Source organism: Balaenoptera ricei, chromosome 17, assembly GCF_028023285.1.
Source record: "Balaenoptera ricei isolate mBalRic1 chromosome 17, mBalRic1.hap2, whole genome shotgun sequence".
Taxonomy (NCBI): domain Eukaryota; kingdom Metazoa; phylum Chordata; class Mammalia; order Artiodactyla; family Balaenopteridae; genus Balaenoptera; species Balaenoptera ricei.
In genome coordinates this window covers 12,456,385-12,474,554 of record NC_082655.1, presented here as the reverse complement: position 1 = coordinate 12,474,554, position 18,170 = coordinate 12,456,385, and the positions used below count along the sequence as shown (strand labels likewise).

The 18,170-nt window shown below is 46.9% G+C and overlaps 1 long non-coding RNA gene across 6 annotated transcripts in view; it reads left to right on the top strand.

Moving 5' to 3' along the window:
• The window catches only part of LOC132351676 (uncharacterized), a 378,428-nt gene that overhangs the window by 257,866 nt on the left and 102,392 nt on the right, over window positions 1-18,170 (top strand). For 5 of the 6 annotated variants that reach the window (XR_009498452.1, XR_009498453.1, XR_009498455.1 and 2 more), the window contains exons 5-6: window positions 8,428-8,626; window positions 9,730-9,851. This is a non-coding gene — a long non-coding RNA (uncharacterized LOC132351676). The remainder of the gene's footprint in view (window positions 1-8,427; window positions 8,627-9,729; window positions 9,852-18,170) is intronic. The other variant, XR_009498456.1, reaches the window with a different exon arrangement.

Sequence of the window (18,170 nt, the reverse complement as noted above, 5' to 3'; positions counted from 1 at the left end):
CATGGCAAGTGCTGTTATAAGAGTTACCAATTCCTTTTTTTTTTTTTAATTTTTAATTTATTTTTGGCTACGTTGGGTCTTTGTTGCTGCGCGCAGGCTTTCTCTCGTTGCGGCGAGCGGGGGCTACTCTTCGTTGCAGTGCGCGGGCTTCTCATTGCAGTGGCTTCTCTTGTTGCTGAACATGGGCTCTAGGTGCGTGGGCTTCAGTAGTTGTGGCATGCAGGTTCAGTAGTTGTGGCTCGCAGGCTCAGTAGTTGCGGCGCACGGGCTTAGTTGCTCCACGGCATGTGGGATCTTCCCGGATCAGGGCTCAAACCCGTGTCCCCTGCATTGGCAGGTGGATTCTTAACCTTTGTGCCACCAGGGAAGTCTCAAGAGTTAACAATTCTTGTTAGGTCATCTAATTCTCAAATCAGCCTAATGTAGGGGGTCCTGGTGTTATCCTCATTTTATAAATAGGGAAGATCAGTAACTTGGCTAAGCCCTGAACCCATGCTGTCTGGCAGGGTCTTAATCTTAAGCTATACTGACACAGAGATGAGAGAGGTCGACGTTTGGAGTTTAAAGGTCTGCCAGAGCCATCTTGAAATTCTCAATAAATTTTATCTTCGAATGTGTGCTTTGTAAGTGAAGTCCTGCCCCAGTCACCTTCTCACCCCCCAAGATGGGTTCCTGGCTGCCCCATCCCTTGCCCTGGCCAAACCCGGCAGCTGCCCTCTGCTCCTGGTGGGGACCTGGGCACGGGGAGGGGCCCGGTGGTCGGGCAGAGCTGTGGGCGTCTCCGAGGGGCTGCGCTACCCTGCAAGTACCCCCGGCCTGAGGGCACAGGACATGAACTAGCAAATAAAAACCCCACAGCAGATAAAGACAGAGATCGCAGAATAAAGTAAAAAGCTTTTCTTTTTCCTTTTTGAATAAGAGGCCTTGCATTTTCATTTTGCACCTGGTGGACCTTGCTAGTTACGCAGCCGGCCCTGGGTACGTAGCAAGTCATGGGTGGAAATGAAATGGTAGCTCCTTTCCCCTTCAAAACAACAACAACTGTAGCAACAAATGCGTATTCCGGGTTCAGTAATTCAGGGCAGTTTGTTCTGACTTTTGATCCACAGGTAGAGACAAAGTCTTTTCATGAAGGCCTCAAAAGGGGGCACTTTTGCCGCTTCCCACAAAGATGGCTTCCCCAAAGCTTCCTAAGCCCTTAGTGTGATTTGCATCCAGAGTATGGGCTGTTTTCCAGCCAGCAGCCCGTTTGGTAGGGGATGATGGGAAAATCTTATTTTTTCCTCCTTCTGTTGCTGTAATTCCCCATGCAGAGTGTTCTCTTTAAAAGATGCTGTGGGCAGCTACTTTAAGCAAATATGGGCACCTCTGTGGCTTGCAAGGCTGGAGCCAGGCCTCGGAGGTCCGGAAGGTGGACCACACGGCCTGGGCATGGAGGCTCTGCCGACGGTCTCGGCAACTCTCAATGCCACCCTCGAGACTCCTGGGAGGCAACTCAGGCCACAGCGCTAGAAGAGGGAGGAATCTCCGAGCTATGGGGCGGGAGAGCTCCTGGTCTGGTCTGTCTCATGTCTAACAGATGAGGACCACTGGGGGCAGAGCCAGCAGCAACTCCGGGCGATTCCAGGGCCACTGCGGATGGGCGTCCAGTGAGGGGCCTCAGATTAGAGTACAACAGCCAATGTGCTCTGCTGGGAGTGACGTCTCCTTGCTTGGGTACAGGCCCACATCCACCATATCGTGAGGATGGAACAGTCCAGGAAGAGTGAGGGATGCAGGAAGATCCTGTTAGGGGAGGCCAGTAAGGGGGAAAGTTGGCCTGGGATTGGATGGGAGTTTGGGGGACAGCTGGGCCTCAGCCGGTTTCCTTACCTTGGATACTGTTCTGTCTTCAAGAGCCCGCTGCCTAAGCAGCTGGGCCAAACTCGTTTCCACAGCTGCCTTGGGCATCTCTGAAACCCTGGATGTAACAGTGTGGGCTGTGGACCCACTGAGGCATCTGTGCATCTTTATTGTTAGTAAGCCTGTTCTCACCACTCCCCCAAAGGTACCCTTTCTGTCCGCCCCGCTGCTTCTAAGAAGAGCATCTTCAGCCAGCAAAACACTCCTTTTCTGTTTCTCTGTTCACGGGAGAAAGAAAGGAAGAGTGGGGAGCTGGGCACAAAAGACTTAGCCCATGGTGCCTTTTTGTGAGTTTTGCCATGTCTCAGATGGGGTTCTCAGGTCAGAATCCAGATGAGCACGCTGAACTCCCAACATACAGTTGAATAATTTATATGCTTTTTACTTGTTTTTACCGTTTTCTGATAGTAGTTGACCTTTACTGAGTCCTGTCTCTCAACTTGGCCCCCTTGCTGAGCTTTCTACACACATGGTCCCTTTCCAATTGTATTGACATTTGATTTACATACAGCAAAATGCAAAGATCTTTAAGTATAGATTTTGGTGAGTTTTGATAAATGTATACGCCCATGTACGCATCACCCCAATACAGGAATATAGGATGTTTCCATCACTCCAGAACGTTTCCTGGGCCTTTTTTCACTCACCCTCCTTCCCCACCTGTACACGAAGGCGGCCACTGCTCTGATTTCTGTCACCGCAGATTCGTTTCTCTCTTCTAGAACTTACGAATGGAAGTTTTGCTTTTTCATGTCTGTCTTCTTTTACTCCGTGTAGTATTTATGGCATTCATCCAGGAATACCAGTAGCTGTTCCTTTTTATTACTATCTAATATTCCGTTGCCTGGATATTCCGCACTCCGTTTATCCTTTGATCTATTGACAGACATTTTTTCAATTTTTTGGTGATTATGAATAAGCCTGCTATGTGCTTTCACATGCAAGCCTTTTTATAGACATGTGTCTTGGGGAAATACCTAGGAGTGGAATCATTGGGTCATATGCTAAGTGTATTTTTAACTTTATAAGCAACTGCCAAACTGTTTTTCCAAGTGGTCATGTCAGCTTTTTACTCCCACCATGAGTGTATGAGAGTTCCAATTGCTCCCCATCCTCACCAACACTTGATATTGACAGTCTTTTTCATTTTGGCCATGCTAGTGGGTGTGAAATGGTATCTCATCATTGTGATTTGCATTTCCCTGATGACTAATGACATTGCACACCTTTTCATGTAGTTATTGTATATATCTTCTTTTGCGAAGCGTCTGTTTATGTCTTTCCCGCACCTGGGGAAGGGTCTTGTTTGTCTTAGCGCGTTGGAAGAGTTCTTAACACGTTCTAGATACAAGTCCTTTGTCAGATATGTGTGCTGCAAATATTTTCTTCTATCTGTGCCTATACTATCCCTTTTAACCTTCCCAGGAAACCTAGGAAGTGGATATCATCTCCACTTTGTTTTACAGAGGCAAAAACTGAAGCACAGAGAGGCTAAGTGAAATACCCAAAGTCACACAGCTACTCAGTAGCCGAGTGGGAATGCAGACCCACTTGTGTGTGACTCAGAGCATTGACATCCAGAAAATTCCAGGGAGAATCTGTCCATACACTAAGCCTTGTATCTCCCTGGCAGCCTGGGTATGCCAGTGCCTGGGCTGGGTTATTTCAGTTCACACTCGCTCCCTCTGCCTTGCAAATACCAGACCATCCTGGGAAGTAGCCGGCTCCCAGAACTCAGCTGGGAGCACTGTCTTCTCGAGAGGATGCCGTGGGGCTTTGAGCTGCTCTGATGAAAGACAAACTGCGGGTATTTTTACGGGTCTCTGAGGATGCTGGCAGGATTACCTCGTGCCAGGAATAACAATGAGGGGCCTAGCGAGCTCACTGCCAGCCCTGCTCTGGGAGACATCACTGGAGGAGGCGAGCCAGGCGGTGGGAAGGGAAGGGGGCCTGCGGGTGGGAGGGCAGGGCTGGGTTGTTTATCCACAGCTGTCTCCAAGGAGGGCTGCTGGATCACCCCAGGGACTCTGAGCCGGGGAAGGGGCCCCTGTGGTAGTCAGAGCAAAAGGCTGGGAGGTGTGTGAGAGTGGGAACCACAGCCATGCCAGTCATCAACATGCTAGTCAGAATAGCGAGCCTTTATTGAGGACCTCTGTGTGCCAGGCACTGTGTTTGCATTTTGCGTCCCCATTAGGTGCCAGATATGGTGTAGGTGTTTTGCACTTACTAGCTTAATACTCATAATAACCCCATGAGATACGTATTATTAAAATGCCCACAGGAGGAAACTGAGGTTCAGGGAGGTTGAGTAATTTGCCTAACGTCACATCGTTTGTAAGCGGTTGCGGTTTGCATAGAGGTTTAGCTAATTCTAAAGCCCAGTCACTTAAATGCTCTGCTGCCTTTCTGTTCACAAACTTGTGTCAAATTCCTATTTGGGTCAAGAAGCACTACACAGGGTGACTTGACCAGGGGAATATAATGTTGAATAAGACCCATCCCTGTCTTTGGGCCGTGTGGTTAGTTGAATGGTGGCCCCCCCAGAAGATATGTCCACATCCCAGAATCTACGAATGTGAGCTCATCTGGCAAAATAGGTTTGGCAGAGGTAATTAAGTTAAGGATCTTGAGATCATCCTGGGTTATCTGGGTGGTCCTAAATCCAATGACAAGTGTCCTTACAAGAGACAGAAGGGAAGACAGAAGAGGAGAAGGCCATGTGAGGATGGAGCAGAGACTGGAGTTGTGTAGCAACAAGCCAAGGGATGCCTGGAGCCTCCAGGCACTGCAAGAGGCAAAGAATTCTCTCTGTGGGCCTTGAAGGAAGGTTCATCAGACCCGACTTACTAGGTCCAGCCCAGACACTGGAGGGGATTATTCAAGGGCTTAGATCCTGGGAGTCGCGATCACTGGGGGCCATCGTAGAGGATGCCTCTCACAGTGCCAGAAGGCAGGACTCCCACCTACTATTTGTGTGGCTCTCCCAAGTCATCTGGCTCCTGACTGTACGTGGAACGTGTGTGGGCTCCTGAGCTGGATTCTTTATACGTATCACACCACGTAGTAACATTGAACCCTCACCTGAATTCAGCAAGGGGAGGCGTTCTCACCCCCATTTGACAGAGGGGGTAACTGAGGCTCAAAAGATGAAGGCCACACCGTAGCATATAGAGTAAACCAGTGGTTCTTGACTTTGGCTGCATCAAAATCCCCAAAGAGAGTTTCTGGGCTCCATGCACAGAACTTTTGATGTAGTAGGTCTAGCATGGAGCTGGAGAGTTTGCATTTCAGAGAAGTTCTCAGGTGAAGCTGATGCTGGAGGTCTGTGGACCACACTTTTAGAAGCACTGGAGGATCAATGTTGCAGGGACAGGGGAACCCTGGAATGTTAGTGAATTAACAAATAAAATGTATTTCTTGCTCAAGTTGCAGTCCTGTTGGGGTTAGTTGGGCTCTCCTCCATCCATGCACTGTTTGGAGCATGTGGTCCCCAGAGTTGCCATGGAAGAAAGAAGAAGGCAAGAGGGTCTTGTAGGATGTTTTAAAGGGTGAGGTCTGGAAGTGACTTTCCTGCCTTCTGCTCACACCCCATTAGCCAACACTCAGTCACGTGGCCCCAAACAACTGCAAGGGAGGCTGGGAAATGTAGTCTTCCTCAGGAGGCGGTGATGGTGCGGTGAACATGCGGGTGGTCAGAGCCAGGCTAGGACTTGATCTCAGGCTCTTTCCCCCTTCATCTTTTGCTTTTTCAAGTGCCCTCAGTGGACTTTCTCATATTAGCCAGATTCAAGGGACTTTTTTTTCCTGTAAAAACTGAAAAAAGAGAAGAGGAAAGAAACGTTTCTTGGGTCCATCAGTGCATTCGGTTGCCAGCAGCCTTGTCTTCTACGGGGCCCAGGTGCTCAGCTGAACAGCTGCCGAGCACTTTGAAAGCTTGTAGCATTTCTGTAGGGGTTTCTTGCATGAGTTTCATTTCTACCATCTTAAGCAACGCAGGGTCACCCTCTCCAGCATTGGAGGAGCCCTCTGGCTACTGCTTCTTCAAGGCCTAAAGCCTGAACTCAGGGCCACAGACAAGCTCCAAGTGGAAAATATGCCGTTCCTGCCTCTCCCCACCCTGCTCCTCCAGACTGTTCCAAACGCCTCCAACACCGGCAGGTTCCAGTTTTCATGCCTTTGGATACACGGTGACATCTGCCTGAATGCGCTGTCTTCCCTCCAGACTCAACTCAAGTGACACCAGCTCCATGAAGCCTTCATCGGTTAGTCAAATGAACATTCAACTTGCCCTCATTTTGGAGCAGAGGTGGGGGAGACAGGCCTCTTTGTCTATGCCTGTGGTCCAGCACTTGCCATGGCCTGTGCAGACTCTAAAGGCTTTTGCCCGTGCCTGTTTCTCCTCGCGGAATGTGAGGTGTTTAAGAGCAAAGACCACGTGGCCTCCTTTCCTGGCTTCTTCATTACCTGCAAGACTGAGGTCAAAAGACTTCCTGTGAAATGCAAAACCCTCCCCAAGATCCAGAGGTGAAGAGTGAAGACTCTGGCATGGGTTGGAATCCCAGCTCTGCCACTTGTGCAAATTTGGGCAAATTCTTAGCTTCGCTGGACTTCAGTTTTCCCATCGGTACAGTTGGGCTAATAATGTTGTGCGTATTCCATGAAATAATATGACTAAAGCCCTTTGAACAGTGCCAAGCGCATGGGAAGCTGTTGAGAAATGCCAACTATCTCTCTGTTATCATCATTACTCTTGGTATTACCCTCTCAACCTTGGCACACACCAGCCACAGCAACTTACTTCCTTGCTGACAGTTTTGGTGATTTTGCACGTCTCTCTGCTTTTGCACTTGGTGTTTTTCAGCTTGGATGTCCCTGTCTCTCACCTATTCATTCATTCATTTAACAAAGTTTTTGCTGAGCTCCCAACTACTCACACTGGAAACTCATCTCAGTCAGCCCTTCCTGGCCAGTCCCACTGGATTTACCACTCCTGTTTCGAAGTCTATTTACTTTTTCTGTATCTCTGTGACTAACTTGAGAGCAGGGGAAAAAAAAAAAGTCCTTTTCCCCACTGGATTTAACTGCTCTGAATCCAGGTCCTAATATCATGGGTGGCACGTAGTAGGAGCTTAATAAATATCTGTTGAATGAATATATGAATGTTGATCATCTCCAAATCTGGCCCCAATGCCAGAGGATGCAATAACTTGGCAGCAGGCATAGCAGGGGGATCTGCAAAGCTCGGGCATTGGGAGGTCCTTCAGGAAGATGAAATCAGCAGCCGTGGAACAGCAGCCTGAGCTGGAATCTCTTTCCTTTAGGTACCAGGGGCTCAGCATCTCCAGAGGTGGGGTGGGGGTGGGCAGATCCCATGTGACATTCTGTTTCCAGTGGATCTGGGCTTTTAAAATGATGATTAATATTATTATTAATGATATTTCCTGATACAAGGAGAGAGGGCATCCTTTACAAGCACAGGGCTTGCTTCATGGAAAGCACCCAAAGTATGTTTGAATGGTGAATGTTGGTCCAGTCTACAGAGCACATCCAGTTGACAACTATGGAGTTGACAACTATGTATTTGATTGCCTTTTAGGGGTCAGGTGCTGCTCTGGGTGCAGAGGATGGGGGGGTGGGAGTTCTGCAGTAAACAAAATACAGAAGACCCCTGCCTTGGGGAGCTCACATTCTAGAGGGAACAAGGAATTGAGCTAAGCTATTAGTTTGAATTTTCTCTCTCCTCCAGAGGTGGCCAGCTGCCCTCCCCCCCCCACCCCCAGAATTTTCCTCTTCTTTTGTAGAGCAGTGGTTCTCAACTAGGGGTGAGTTTGCACCCCAGAAGATATTTGACAATGTCTGGAGATAGTTTTGTTTGCCATGAGCTAGGTGTGTCTGTGTTACTAGCATCTAGGAGATAGACGTTGAAGATGCCACCCAGCATCCTACCGTGCACAAGACAGCCCCACAAGAAAGACTCTTACAGCCTGCAATGCCAGCAGCCTGACGTGGAGAGAGAAGGGGCTTCTTAGCCAGTGACTACATTTCCCAGCTTCCTGTGAGGCTGGGTGTGGCCACGTGACTGGTTCTCGCCAATGGTGTGTGAACAGGAGTGCTGTGCCCACACCCAGGTGCAGAGCTTTTAATAAGTGGATGGACCTCCTTCCGCTTCCTCAGGTTGGAGGAAGAGAACAACAAGGTCCCAGGTGACAACGGAGCCACCCGGGGCCCTAAATCGCCACGTGGGGAGAGCTGTCTAGCCATCAAAGACGCTCTCTTTGGACCGTCATGGGAATAAGAAATAAACTGCAGTGTTTTAACCCTATGCATTTCTGGGTCTCTCAGTGATAGCAATTTAACCTACCCTAACTTCTGTAGTCTTGACAATGGTTTTTCAATGAGAAGAATCGCCAACATTAATTGAGCACACAATATGAAGCAGACACTAAGCTCTTTAAATGTAAGATCCCATTTTGTCATCATACCAACCCTATGAAATAAGTACTATCATTATCCTTTTTTTTACAGATAAAGAAACAAAAGTTCAAGGAGGTGAGCAGGGCACTTAAGTACCAAATGGAAGTTTTATGCCAGATCCCAGTTTCAACCACTGAAAGCCAGTTCCTTTCTCCATCCTTAATATCTCTTCATTTGAGCATCATCTCCCGGCAGGGTCACCGTAACTGTTCTCTCTTTGGTCCCTCTGCCTCCATTTTGGACACTGCAGGTAGGCTGAGTTTTTGAAAACCAAATCTGAACCTGCTTCTTTCCTGCCCAGCTTCCTTCATTGACTCCCCATTGCCCTCAGGATAAAGTATGCCCTCCGTGCCAGGGCAGAACGGTCCCCCTGTGGCCTCCCCCAGCTTCCTCTGCTAACTTCATCATCTCTTGCTGCTTCTCCTTTAGGCCATACACCCTGGGCTTTGGCTGTACTGCAAGAGAAAAGGATTATTCTTTTTCCAAAATTATTCTTGCTCTGCAGAGGGAATCACAGTTAAAGTAACAAGCTTCCCCTGCGTATTCTTAAGAGTTCAAGCAAGGATTGTTTGACCATCTCCTGGGAACACTGTTGAAAGGATTCTTATATTGGGTGGGAGGTTCATTCCAACCAGCCATTGCTACGGTTCTGCAAAACACAGCTAATTGCATAATGTAAAATGAACCCAGTTTTTCAACTTCGTCCAGCTCTCAGATTCTATTTGTTCTATTAAAGACCGTATTGACTTTGGAGAGTAATTTGGCAGTCTTACACTATAGCAACTTTACTCCTAACTATACTCCCCAGAGAACTCTCATGTGCAAAGGAGTAAGGTAGGATTTATAAGGCAAAAAACTGCTAAACTAAATGTCCATCCACAGGAGAATGGACAAAATAAACTCCTACAAGGAGTATGATGGAGGAGTGAAAATAAATAAACTAGAGCTACGTGTGGCAAATACAGATGAATCTCAAAAACGTAATGTTAAGCATAAAAAGCACTTTGAAGAAGGATAAAGTATGATGTCATAAATAATGTTATATATTGTGCCAGTCGGGGTCCCAGCAGGAAACAAAAGGCACACTTGGAATTCTAAAGAGAAAGAAAGGAAAGAATCATTTATAGAGGTGGCAGGTGTGATAGATTGTTTCATGGCCACAAATTCCTCCCATCCCATTATGTATTCTTCCTTTGCTGCTCCTTTCATCCAGGTGAAAGGAATTATTTTCCATCCCTTTTAATCTGGGCTGGTTTTGTGACTTGTTTGAACGAATAGATTATGGCAAAACTGACTTGGAGTGAATTCCAGAGGCCTTACAATTTCTGCCTTCACCCTTTTGGAATGCTTCAGATATCATGAAAAGAAGCCCACACTAGCCTACTGGAGGCCTCCTGGAGAGAAAGACCCAACCACCAGCCAACAGCAACCACCAGGTACCTGAGTGAGACCATCTGGGACCAGCCAGCCCCCAGGTGAACATCAGTTGGTTACAAATGTATCAGTGAGTTCCAGCCATGACCACCGTGAGCAGAAAAGCTTCCTAGCTGAGCCCTGCTCAAATCACCAACCCACAGAATTATGAATTAAAGAACTGGTTAATGTTTCAAGCCGGTAAGTTGTAGGGTGGTTTGTTATGAGCGTACAATCAACCTTGAAGAGTTAAGGAACCAAGAAGTACTGAGGCCTCTAGGAACTACCAAGGTGGGAGTTTCCAAAGCAGTGCAGCAGTGTTTGCTACAGGAATGCAGTGGGGGGCTGGAGTCTCATCAGGGGGGCCACCTCAGAACCCCAGAACCACAGAACTACAGCAGAGATGGAGTTGGGGAGAAGTGAGTACTCCAATCTCTCTCTCTTCCTCCCTCCCGTCTCCTTCCAGGCCCTCCTGCTGGCTGAGCCTGGTCAGAGACCAGAAAGCAAGGGAGACCGGGAGATGCCATTTTTGGGGGTCAGCCCCCTCGGGCACAGAGAATGGATCTGGGTGGGACTGGGGGCAAACGGAGAATATACCAGGCCGTGGTTGCTCCCGAACAGCAGACTGTAAGGACTGCTGTTCTCGTTTAAGGGAATGAGAAACCGCACGTCAGGAGAGAGGTTATCTCTGGGGGAAGAGGCATTTCTACCTTGAAGAAAGTAGGGAGTGCTTTCATATATATGTTTCCGTACATGCTCCACGTGGGAGGGAAGGAAAGGCATTTTAGGCAGGCTCACTGCACCTGACCCTCCACCACGCTCTTTCACAGAAGCCGTATATAAACTAGGTGTGTAGAACCACCCCATGAGAGTGTGGGGTAAATTACCTCTTCTTCCCAGATAAGAGGGTCGGAGGGTGAGGAGGGACCCCCGGCCCTGTTGCTCGGCACAAGGGCTGTTGAGTTTCAGATTTAAGTCTGTCCACCTCCAGCACCTTTGTCTGGATGAAAGACCCTCCCTGGTGTCGTGGTAGGTACATACGTTTTGCCCATATCTCTCTCTGTTCCTTCTTCCGTTTCTCCCTTCTTTTTTTTTTTTTACATCTTTATTGGAGTATAATTGCTTTACACTGTTGTGTTAGTTTCTGCTGTATAACAGAGTGAATCAGCTATATGTATACATATGTCCCCATATCTCCTCCCTCTTGCGTCTCCCTCCCTCCCATCCTCCCTATCCCACCCCTCTAGGTGGTCACAGAGCACCGAGCTGATCTCCCTGTGCTATGCGGCTGTTTCCCACTAGCTATCTATTTTACATTTGGTAGTGTATATATGTCATGCCGCTCTCTCACTTCGTCCCAGCTTACCCTTCCCTTCTTTTCTTTTCAGTTGGAGGAAGAGATAAAATGATCCCAGAATATTATTTGTCTAAAAGGAATGTTTAAGATAAAATAGGGTATGTGAGGCCTGCCATTAATCGTCCCCACAACACCTGGCCTAGGTGGGAGCCGGGATCTATGGTGATGGATAGGAATGTTTTTCGAATTCAGGTGTCAAAGCCCGGCAATCATCCCTGCCTCCTGGGTGGAAAATTTACAGTCTTCCTCTTTAGTGGCATCTTAAGACATACAGGCACTTTTGTTTCCATGGAGAACCCACTCTTCCCTCTAAGGTAAATTGCCCGCTTGCCTACCCTTCCTCCCGTCTTTCCCTCTTTCTCTCTATGTCTCCCTTTCCTTCTCTTTCTCCTTCATTTGCTCCTCAATTTCCTCTACCCTCTCCTCCTTCCACTGAGCTTCCTGCCAGCAGCAGGGCGGAATGATAGCCTTTATTCTCCCCGCAGGGGAGGGTAGTGCGTGTCCTTCCCTGAGGCTCCTGTGGAGAGGTTCTCAGAAGCCTCTGGGGCTGAGAAATTTCACCCTAGATCTTTGGATTGTTGTCTTCCTAAGAGCTTATTCTGCAAAGAGCTCGGAGCCGGTGAGCAAGGCTGGCCCCAGGTCGCGGGAGGCTGTTGCTGGGGGCCCCGGGCGTCTCCCTTCATCTCAGTTTCTTCACTTGCAAAGTGAGTCTCAGTCTCCCCAGACTCACCATGGAAAAATGCTGGTGAGGGTGGCAAACAGATTCCTTCCTGTTGGTCACCCAGGTCACTCCGCTGACACCTCTGCCTTTTGGCCCTGAAGTTTATTTCTTAACAGCCTTCAAAGGGGGATGGGGGCCTCCTGGGAGTGGAGCCCTAGGAGGCCGAGAGCCGTGGGCTCGGGCAGGTGGGGCACTCTGGGGCTGCCTTTGCAGTTTCTGGGGAGTTTCGGAAATGCCAGTAACCATCAAGAGTGGTGCCTGTGTGTTTGGAACCAAAGAGGAAGATAAAGCTAGTCTCCGAGCGTGTGTCTCTTGCCTGTAAGGAGCTCTAAATGTGTGCCTCTGAGGGTGTTTGTACAGTGTGAAGGCGGCTCTGTGCACACGCGTGAGCACACCTACATGTGCCTGTGTCTGTGTGAGTGTGTCATGTGTCTGTGAACGGACAGTATGAAGGTGAGTCTGTGCATACGCACGAGAGTCTGCGTGCATGTACACGTGTATAGTGTGAAGGCAGGTCTGTGTACACATAATCACCGCTACGTGTGCACGTGGCAGTGGTGTGTGCGTGTGTGCGCGTGCACTCTCCCCGTGGGTGGGCCTCAGGCTGTCCGATCAAGAGCCACCACTTATTTTGCATCCGGCTGGAGGGTCCAGTTACAGAATATGAATCCTTAACGTATAGTTAGAATGTTCAGATGTGCAGCTGAGTGGATGAGGTTGGTTTGGGAGGCTCGGTGCCCTAAACAGAAGCCCCTCTATCCCCACACTGCCTGCGTGGGAGTGAGGTCTTCGCCTGAGAGCAGATCTGTGTCCCTGTGGCCTCGTTTTGCTCTGGGATGGGACTTGGGGGCAGGGAACTCAAGCTCAGGTGTTCATGCATTTCCAGAATTTGTCTGATTTTAATCAGGATTTCGTTAGGCGTAACCGCATGTGTGTGTGTGCTTGGCTCCAGCTAAATATGTGGTGATGCTTCTTTCCTTTTATCCTTCCTCCCCCGCGCCTTCCCTCTCCCTCTCCCTCCCACACATACTGTGCGTCTTCTCTTTGCCAGGCCCTGTTCCACGGGCTAAGGATGCAAAGATGATTCAGAAATAGTCCCCATCGTGAGAAACAAGCAGGGTATTTAGGGGAAAAGGTAAGCAAGCTGCAGTGACAGAACATAGCCGTGGAAGGGACACAGGGCATTCTGGGGGCACAGACGGGAGCCCCTAGTCTCTCAGGGACCCCATGAAAGGCTTCCAGGATACAGCGATGCTTGAACTAGATCTAGAAAGTGGAGGAATTCACCAGCTTTGTAAGAATAGCTGCTATTGTTTGCAGGAGATGGTACTTTGGGGCACAGGACAGAGTCATCTACTCATGTTTGGAGGACTCTAAGAGGTCATAGGGTCTTTGTTAAAAATGCTTGGTCTGTGATACAGCTTTGTACTAGAAAGATCATGAAATGGGATGGCAAGCAATGCAGGGCAAGCAAGGATTAGAAGACAAGCCCTCTTTACTTCTTCTATTTGCCAATTTAGACTTCCGAAGGAGGAAGGAGTGAGTGTGAAGAAGGGAATGAGCACTTACTGAGCGCCTACTGTGTGCCAGGCGCCTCTTGTCTCATTTTGTCCTCACCGACAGCTCTGTAGGTAGTAGGTTGGTTAACCCCACTGTACAGCTGGGGAGACTGAGACTCAGGTCTCAGACCAGGCAAAGAACAGGACTTTGAATCACAATCCATATGGCTCAATTCCCAAGCCTGTGCCTCTTTCCAACAAACCCCATTGCCTACAAGAATCTTCTATAGAGAACATAGCACTGTGGCCAATAGGCTTCTTGTCAAGGATCATAAACTTGGAATTCAATATAAAGTCACTACTGTTCCTCCCCAAAAGAAAAACCCGAATGCCTGCCCCTTTTGAAAAAACAGCATGTCTTGGTGGGATGGACTATTAATATACATTGTCATGACATCAGTATTGCAGGCTCTTTCTTTTGGGGGCGCCAGGATGTTGCTGATTTGCATACTGCTTTGCATTCATTTGCATTTACTCTCCATATGCAAAATCAAATGCAGCTAATTAGTGCAACCTTGTTACAATGAGAAGCAGGCCCAGCCTTCTGTGCCAGGGCATATGGAGCCCAGAACTGGGACCCAAACCACCCAAAGCCAGTCACATCTTTGGTCAGACACACTGGAGTGTTGAGAGGGAGATGCACACCCTGAATGAAAACTAGGATGGCTGAGTATCATTATTTTTCAACTATTGTCCCTTTGAAGTAACTATGGCAGAGAGAGAGGGTGAGGAGAGAGAGAGAGAGACAGAGATCGAAGGATGTGGCAGAATTTCCTGGGAGAAAGAGCACAGAATTTGGAGCCCAAAGGCCTCAGATGAAATCAGCATTGGAGTTTGGCTCTGCCACTTACAGCCTGTGGGACTTTGCACTTACAGGCTGTGTGGACTTGTAGGGATTAAATGGGAAAAAAAATGGATGGGAATGTACTTTGCAAATGTTAAAGCACAATATAGATGTCAGGGCTCCCGGCCAGGCCGCCTTGTGACAGAAGGCAGCACCAGGGTCAGCTGGGGACAGAGGCTCACAGTCTTGCAGGGTCCAGACCCCAAATATGATGGGAAATATATCTATGTCTGTGTCTCTATCTCTATCTCTATCCCTATCAGCTAGCATTTAGTGAGCACACGAACCGAGCACTGTGTTAAGTACCTCACAATCATTATTTCACTTAATGATTCCCATGAACACTCTGAGAGGTATGTATTATTATGACCCCATTTACAGATACCACCACGGCAAAAACGTGCCTGCCAAGCACACCAAGATAACTCTGGCCAAATGATTAGAACCTTCTCTCCCGAGCAGTGATGGTGACATTCATGGTTTACACTGCCCTACCCCGCCCCCCTTTTCTAGCCTCCATGCAGACTATGGTCTTTTTACTAAACAACTTCTTTCAGATTTGCCTAGTTGGGACCATTTTGGTTTGGTTTTGGCTTTTATTCTATGTCCTCTGAGGACTCTTTTTTTTTTTTTTTCTCACCTGGTCATTTTGATTAGACTTGAGTATTTCAGCTCCATAGTCACATTTCATTACTTAGGACAGTCTCTGCAGAGAGCAGCTCCCATCGACCAAGGTAGATTGCATTATGGTTCACAAATTGGGATTTGTAAACCATAATGGAGGTGGGATTATACCCCATGAATATATAGCCTGACCACGTGGCTTTGCTCTGGCCAGTGACGTGTGAGTGGAAGCAATATATGTTGCTACTAGGCAGAAGACAGCATGTGGTTTGTCATGTATTTCTTTCCCTTCTGACCTGATGCCGAACTATGTTCTAGATAGAATCTGCTCCACAACTGGGCCCTGGAATAGACGCACCGTGGAACTTCTGGTGGGCAAGTCATGTGAATAAGAAGTAAATCTCTATTGTTGCAAGCCTTCGAGCCTTGGAAGATTATTTGGTTCAGGAGATAACAGCCTATCCTGATGGAAACATTCTCTTCCTATTGAATATTATGAGATTAGTGCTCCTATGAACTGACTAGTTATATTATAGATAACTGGACACTTATCCCTATGATTTTGTCATCACTCAAAATATTTTGTACTTCCATTTTGAAAACTGCTTTAAAATTATAAAAGTACTACTACTACTGATAACAGCTAATGCTTTACAAGCATTATCATATTTAATCTTGACAACAGCCCTGTGAGGTAGGTTCTCTTAACTTCCATTTTCCAGACAAGAGAAACACGATCCCAGAAATGCTCAGTAATGAGTCAAGATCACACAGCTAAGAGGAGGGTCAAGATTTAAATCTGCATTCTTCTCAGGTACAAACCCTAATGTCATTATTTTCTACTCATACTTTCCCCACCAAAATGGATATTAACAAGCTGAGTCACACACCTGACTCATCAGAGATGATCATCAGATATTTTGGCTGCTTATGAAAAATCAAAATAGTTATTAAGTAATGAAAATTACATTGGTCTTGATATTAGACGCTACGGGGGGTCGGTTTGTAGCTGTTTCTTATAAGTGACCTTATTACGTGACCTTGGGCTAGATTTTTTTTTCCTCTCTGCACCCTGGTATTTTCATCTGTAAAATGGAGCACTTTGCTTCAGACCACATGGTTCACGAATCTGAAGGATGGGGTCCTTCAACCCCCTAAAAATGTATGCAAAACATTGTATGTATATTTTTTTCTGGGTAGAGGATCCATAATATTCATCAGGTCCTGGAAAAGTTCTGTGACACCCTAAAGATGAGGAACTCGAATTCTCTCCTTTGTTGAGTATGACTTATCCCTTTCCCCAGAAGAAGTGGGTGTAGAAGCAAGGAGAATTCAGGCTGACTAAATCACATTTGAGTCGTGTAAGTTGAGTGTCAGTTTTATCAAAGAATAACGGGAAGGCAAGCTGTATCAGTTTAGTAAAAATAATCATTAAAAAATGTTTCTGTCTCACATTCCTGTGGCTCCTTGCTGCTTACGCTACACAGAAGCTGTTCTTTTGTCTCCCTGGCCAGGGACTGTGCCATTAGTTGTGGCTATTGGTCATTTCCTGTCTCGCTCAGCCAAATAATCATGTTATTTTGACTGGGATGAGAATGGGTCCAGAGCTGTGAACTTAGTCTCACAGTAACTGGCAGATGCCTTTCCTGGAATGTGGGAGGAAAGGAAAACAGGGCAGGAAAATAACATTCATGGAGTGTCTACACTAACCAGACTCTCTGTTGGCAATTCATTCATTGTGATAAAGTCATGCATGTCTCTTTCCAACCAATGTTTATTGGGTACCTATCATACCTTGGCCACTGTTCTAGGTTCTGGGGATATAAAAGTGAGCAATCAGACAAAAAAGTCCCCACATTCCTGGAATCTATATTCTGGTGGGAGAGATAAAATATATTAGTAAAAAAATTACTAAACTATATATGTTTCACATATGCTACTTCAGGACAGTACGGCAAGATGTCCTGCATAGTATGATCTCAGTATTTCAGATGAGGGAACTACGGATTAGAGACATGAACTAACTCAACCAGTGTCACATAACAGGTAAAAGGAATGACTTGAGCTTTCAAAGTTAGATTTTTCTGACTCCCAGATTGCTTTCCCCTCGGAAAGCAGTGGCCATGACCTATAAGACTATCCTTTAGCTGTGAGCCTTTGAATCAAATGTTCCTGAGGCTAATTCCATCCTGATGGAGGTCTGAGTTTATATAGAGAAGCCTCACTCCCCTACCCTATTTGTACCCAGTTTGAAAACTTTGGGGCCATAATTTATTCAAATCAGTTTCTTCCCCCTTCTATCTTTTACTTCTTCTTGGATTCTAATTACACACGTGTTGGATCATGCTTGACATTGTCTCACAGGTCTCTGAGCTTCTGTTTACTTTTCCTCAATATTTTAAATCTCTATTGTGTGGATTGGAGAGTTTCTATTGATCTTTCTATTACATATTCGCTGGTTGTTTCCTTCATTCTTTATCTGATCCTTCATTAATACCTTATTTTGAAATTTTGTCTGATAATTACAACATCCTTTCCCGTACAATGACATTTTGTATTGCCTGAGTTTTTCACCTGAGTATGCATTCCTCTTTTCTGTTTCTTCGCACGTGTAGTAATTTTGGGTTGAAAACTGGACATTGTAGATAATGCATAATAGTAAATCTGTATTACGTTGTCTTCTTCTGAGGATTATTGGATTTTTGTTATAGTAAGCACTCGACCTGCCTGGATTCAAAGGTATGTAGCACCTGATATTTTTGCTCTATTCGTATGGCTTCCCACTGCTGCTCTTTTAGTGTGGCTCTCTGGGGGTCTCCCAGGTGCCTGTGTAAGTTGGTTATTTGCCAAGAATTTGGGCAGCAATGGGACTCACACTTTCAGTAGTTATTTTTTTCTTCTGTGACTCTCCCCTACTTTCTGGCTTGTCTGCTAATCTCGGGTTCTATTTCCTGCCACGTCAAGCCCATAAAACATTAGTTTTCTGCTACCCAAGCTGTGCAAAATTGGGCATACACGGAGTTAAAGAACAAAACAAAACCCCCCAGAAAACCCACAAATCTCACCCGTTGCAGCTCTACCTTTAAAGAGTAGGCTTCCTCCTGATCTCTGCACGCTTTTTCCTGGCCCCTCTGAATCTCTTCTATAAATGCAGAGTTTAGTGTCAGCCAGGGATTTGGGCAGAGATTACACTCAGTATTTGCATCTCATTACTTCTGTGGTTCTCTCATTGCCAGGAATTCCTCTTTAATTTTTCACCTGCTTTCCTAGCCCTAT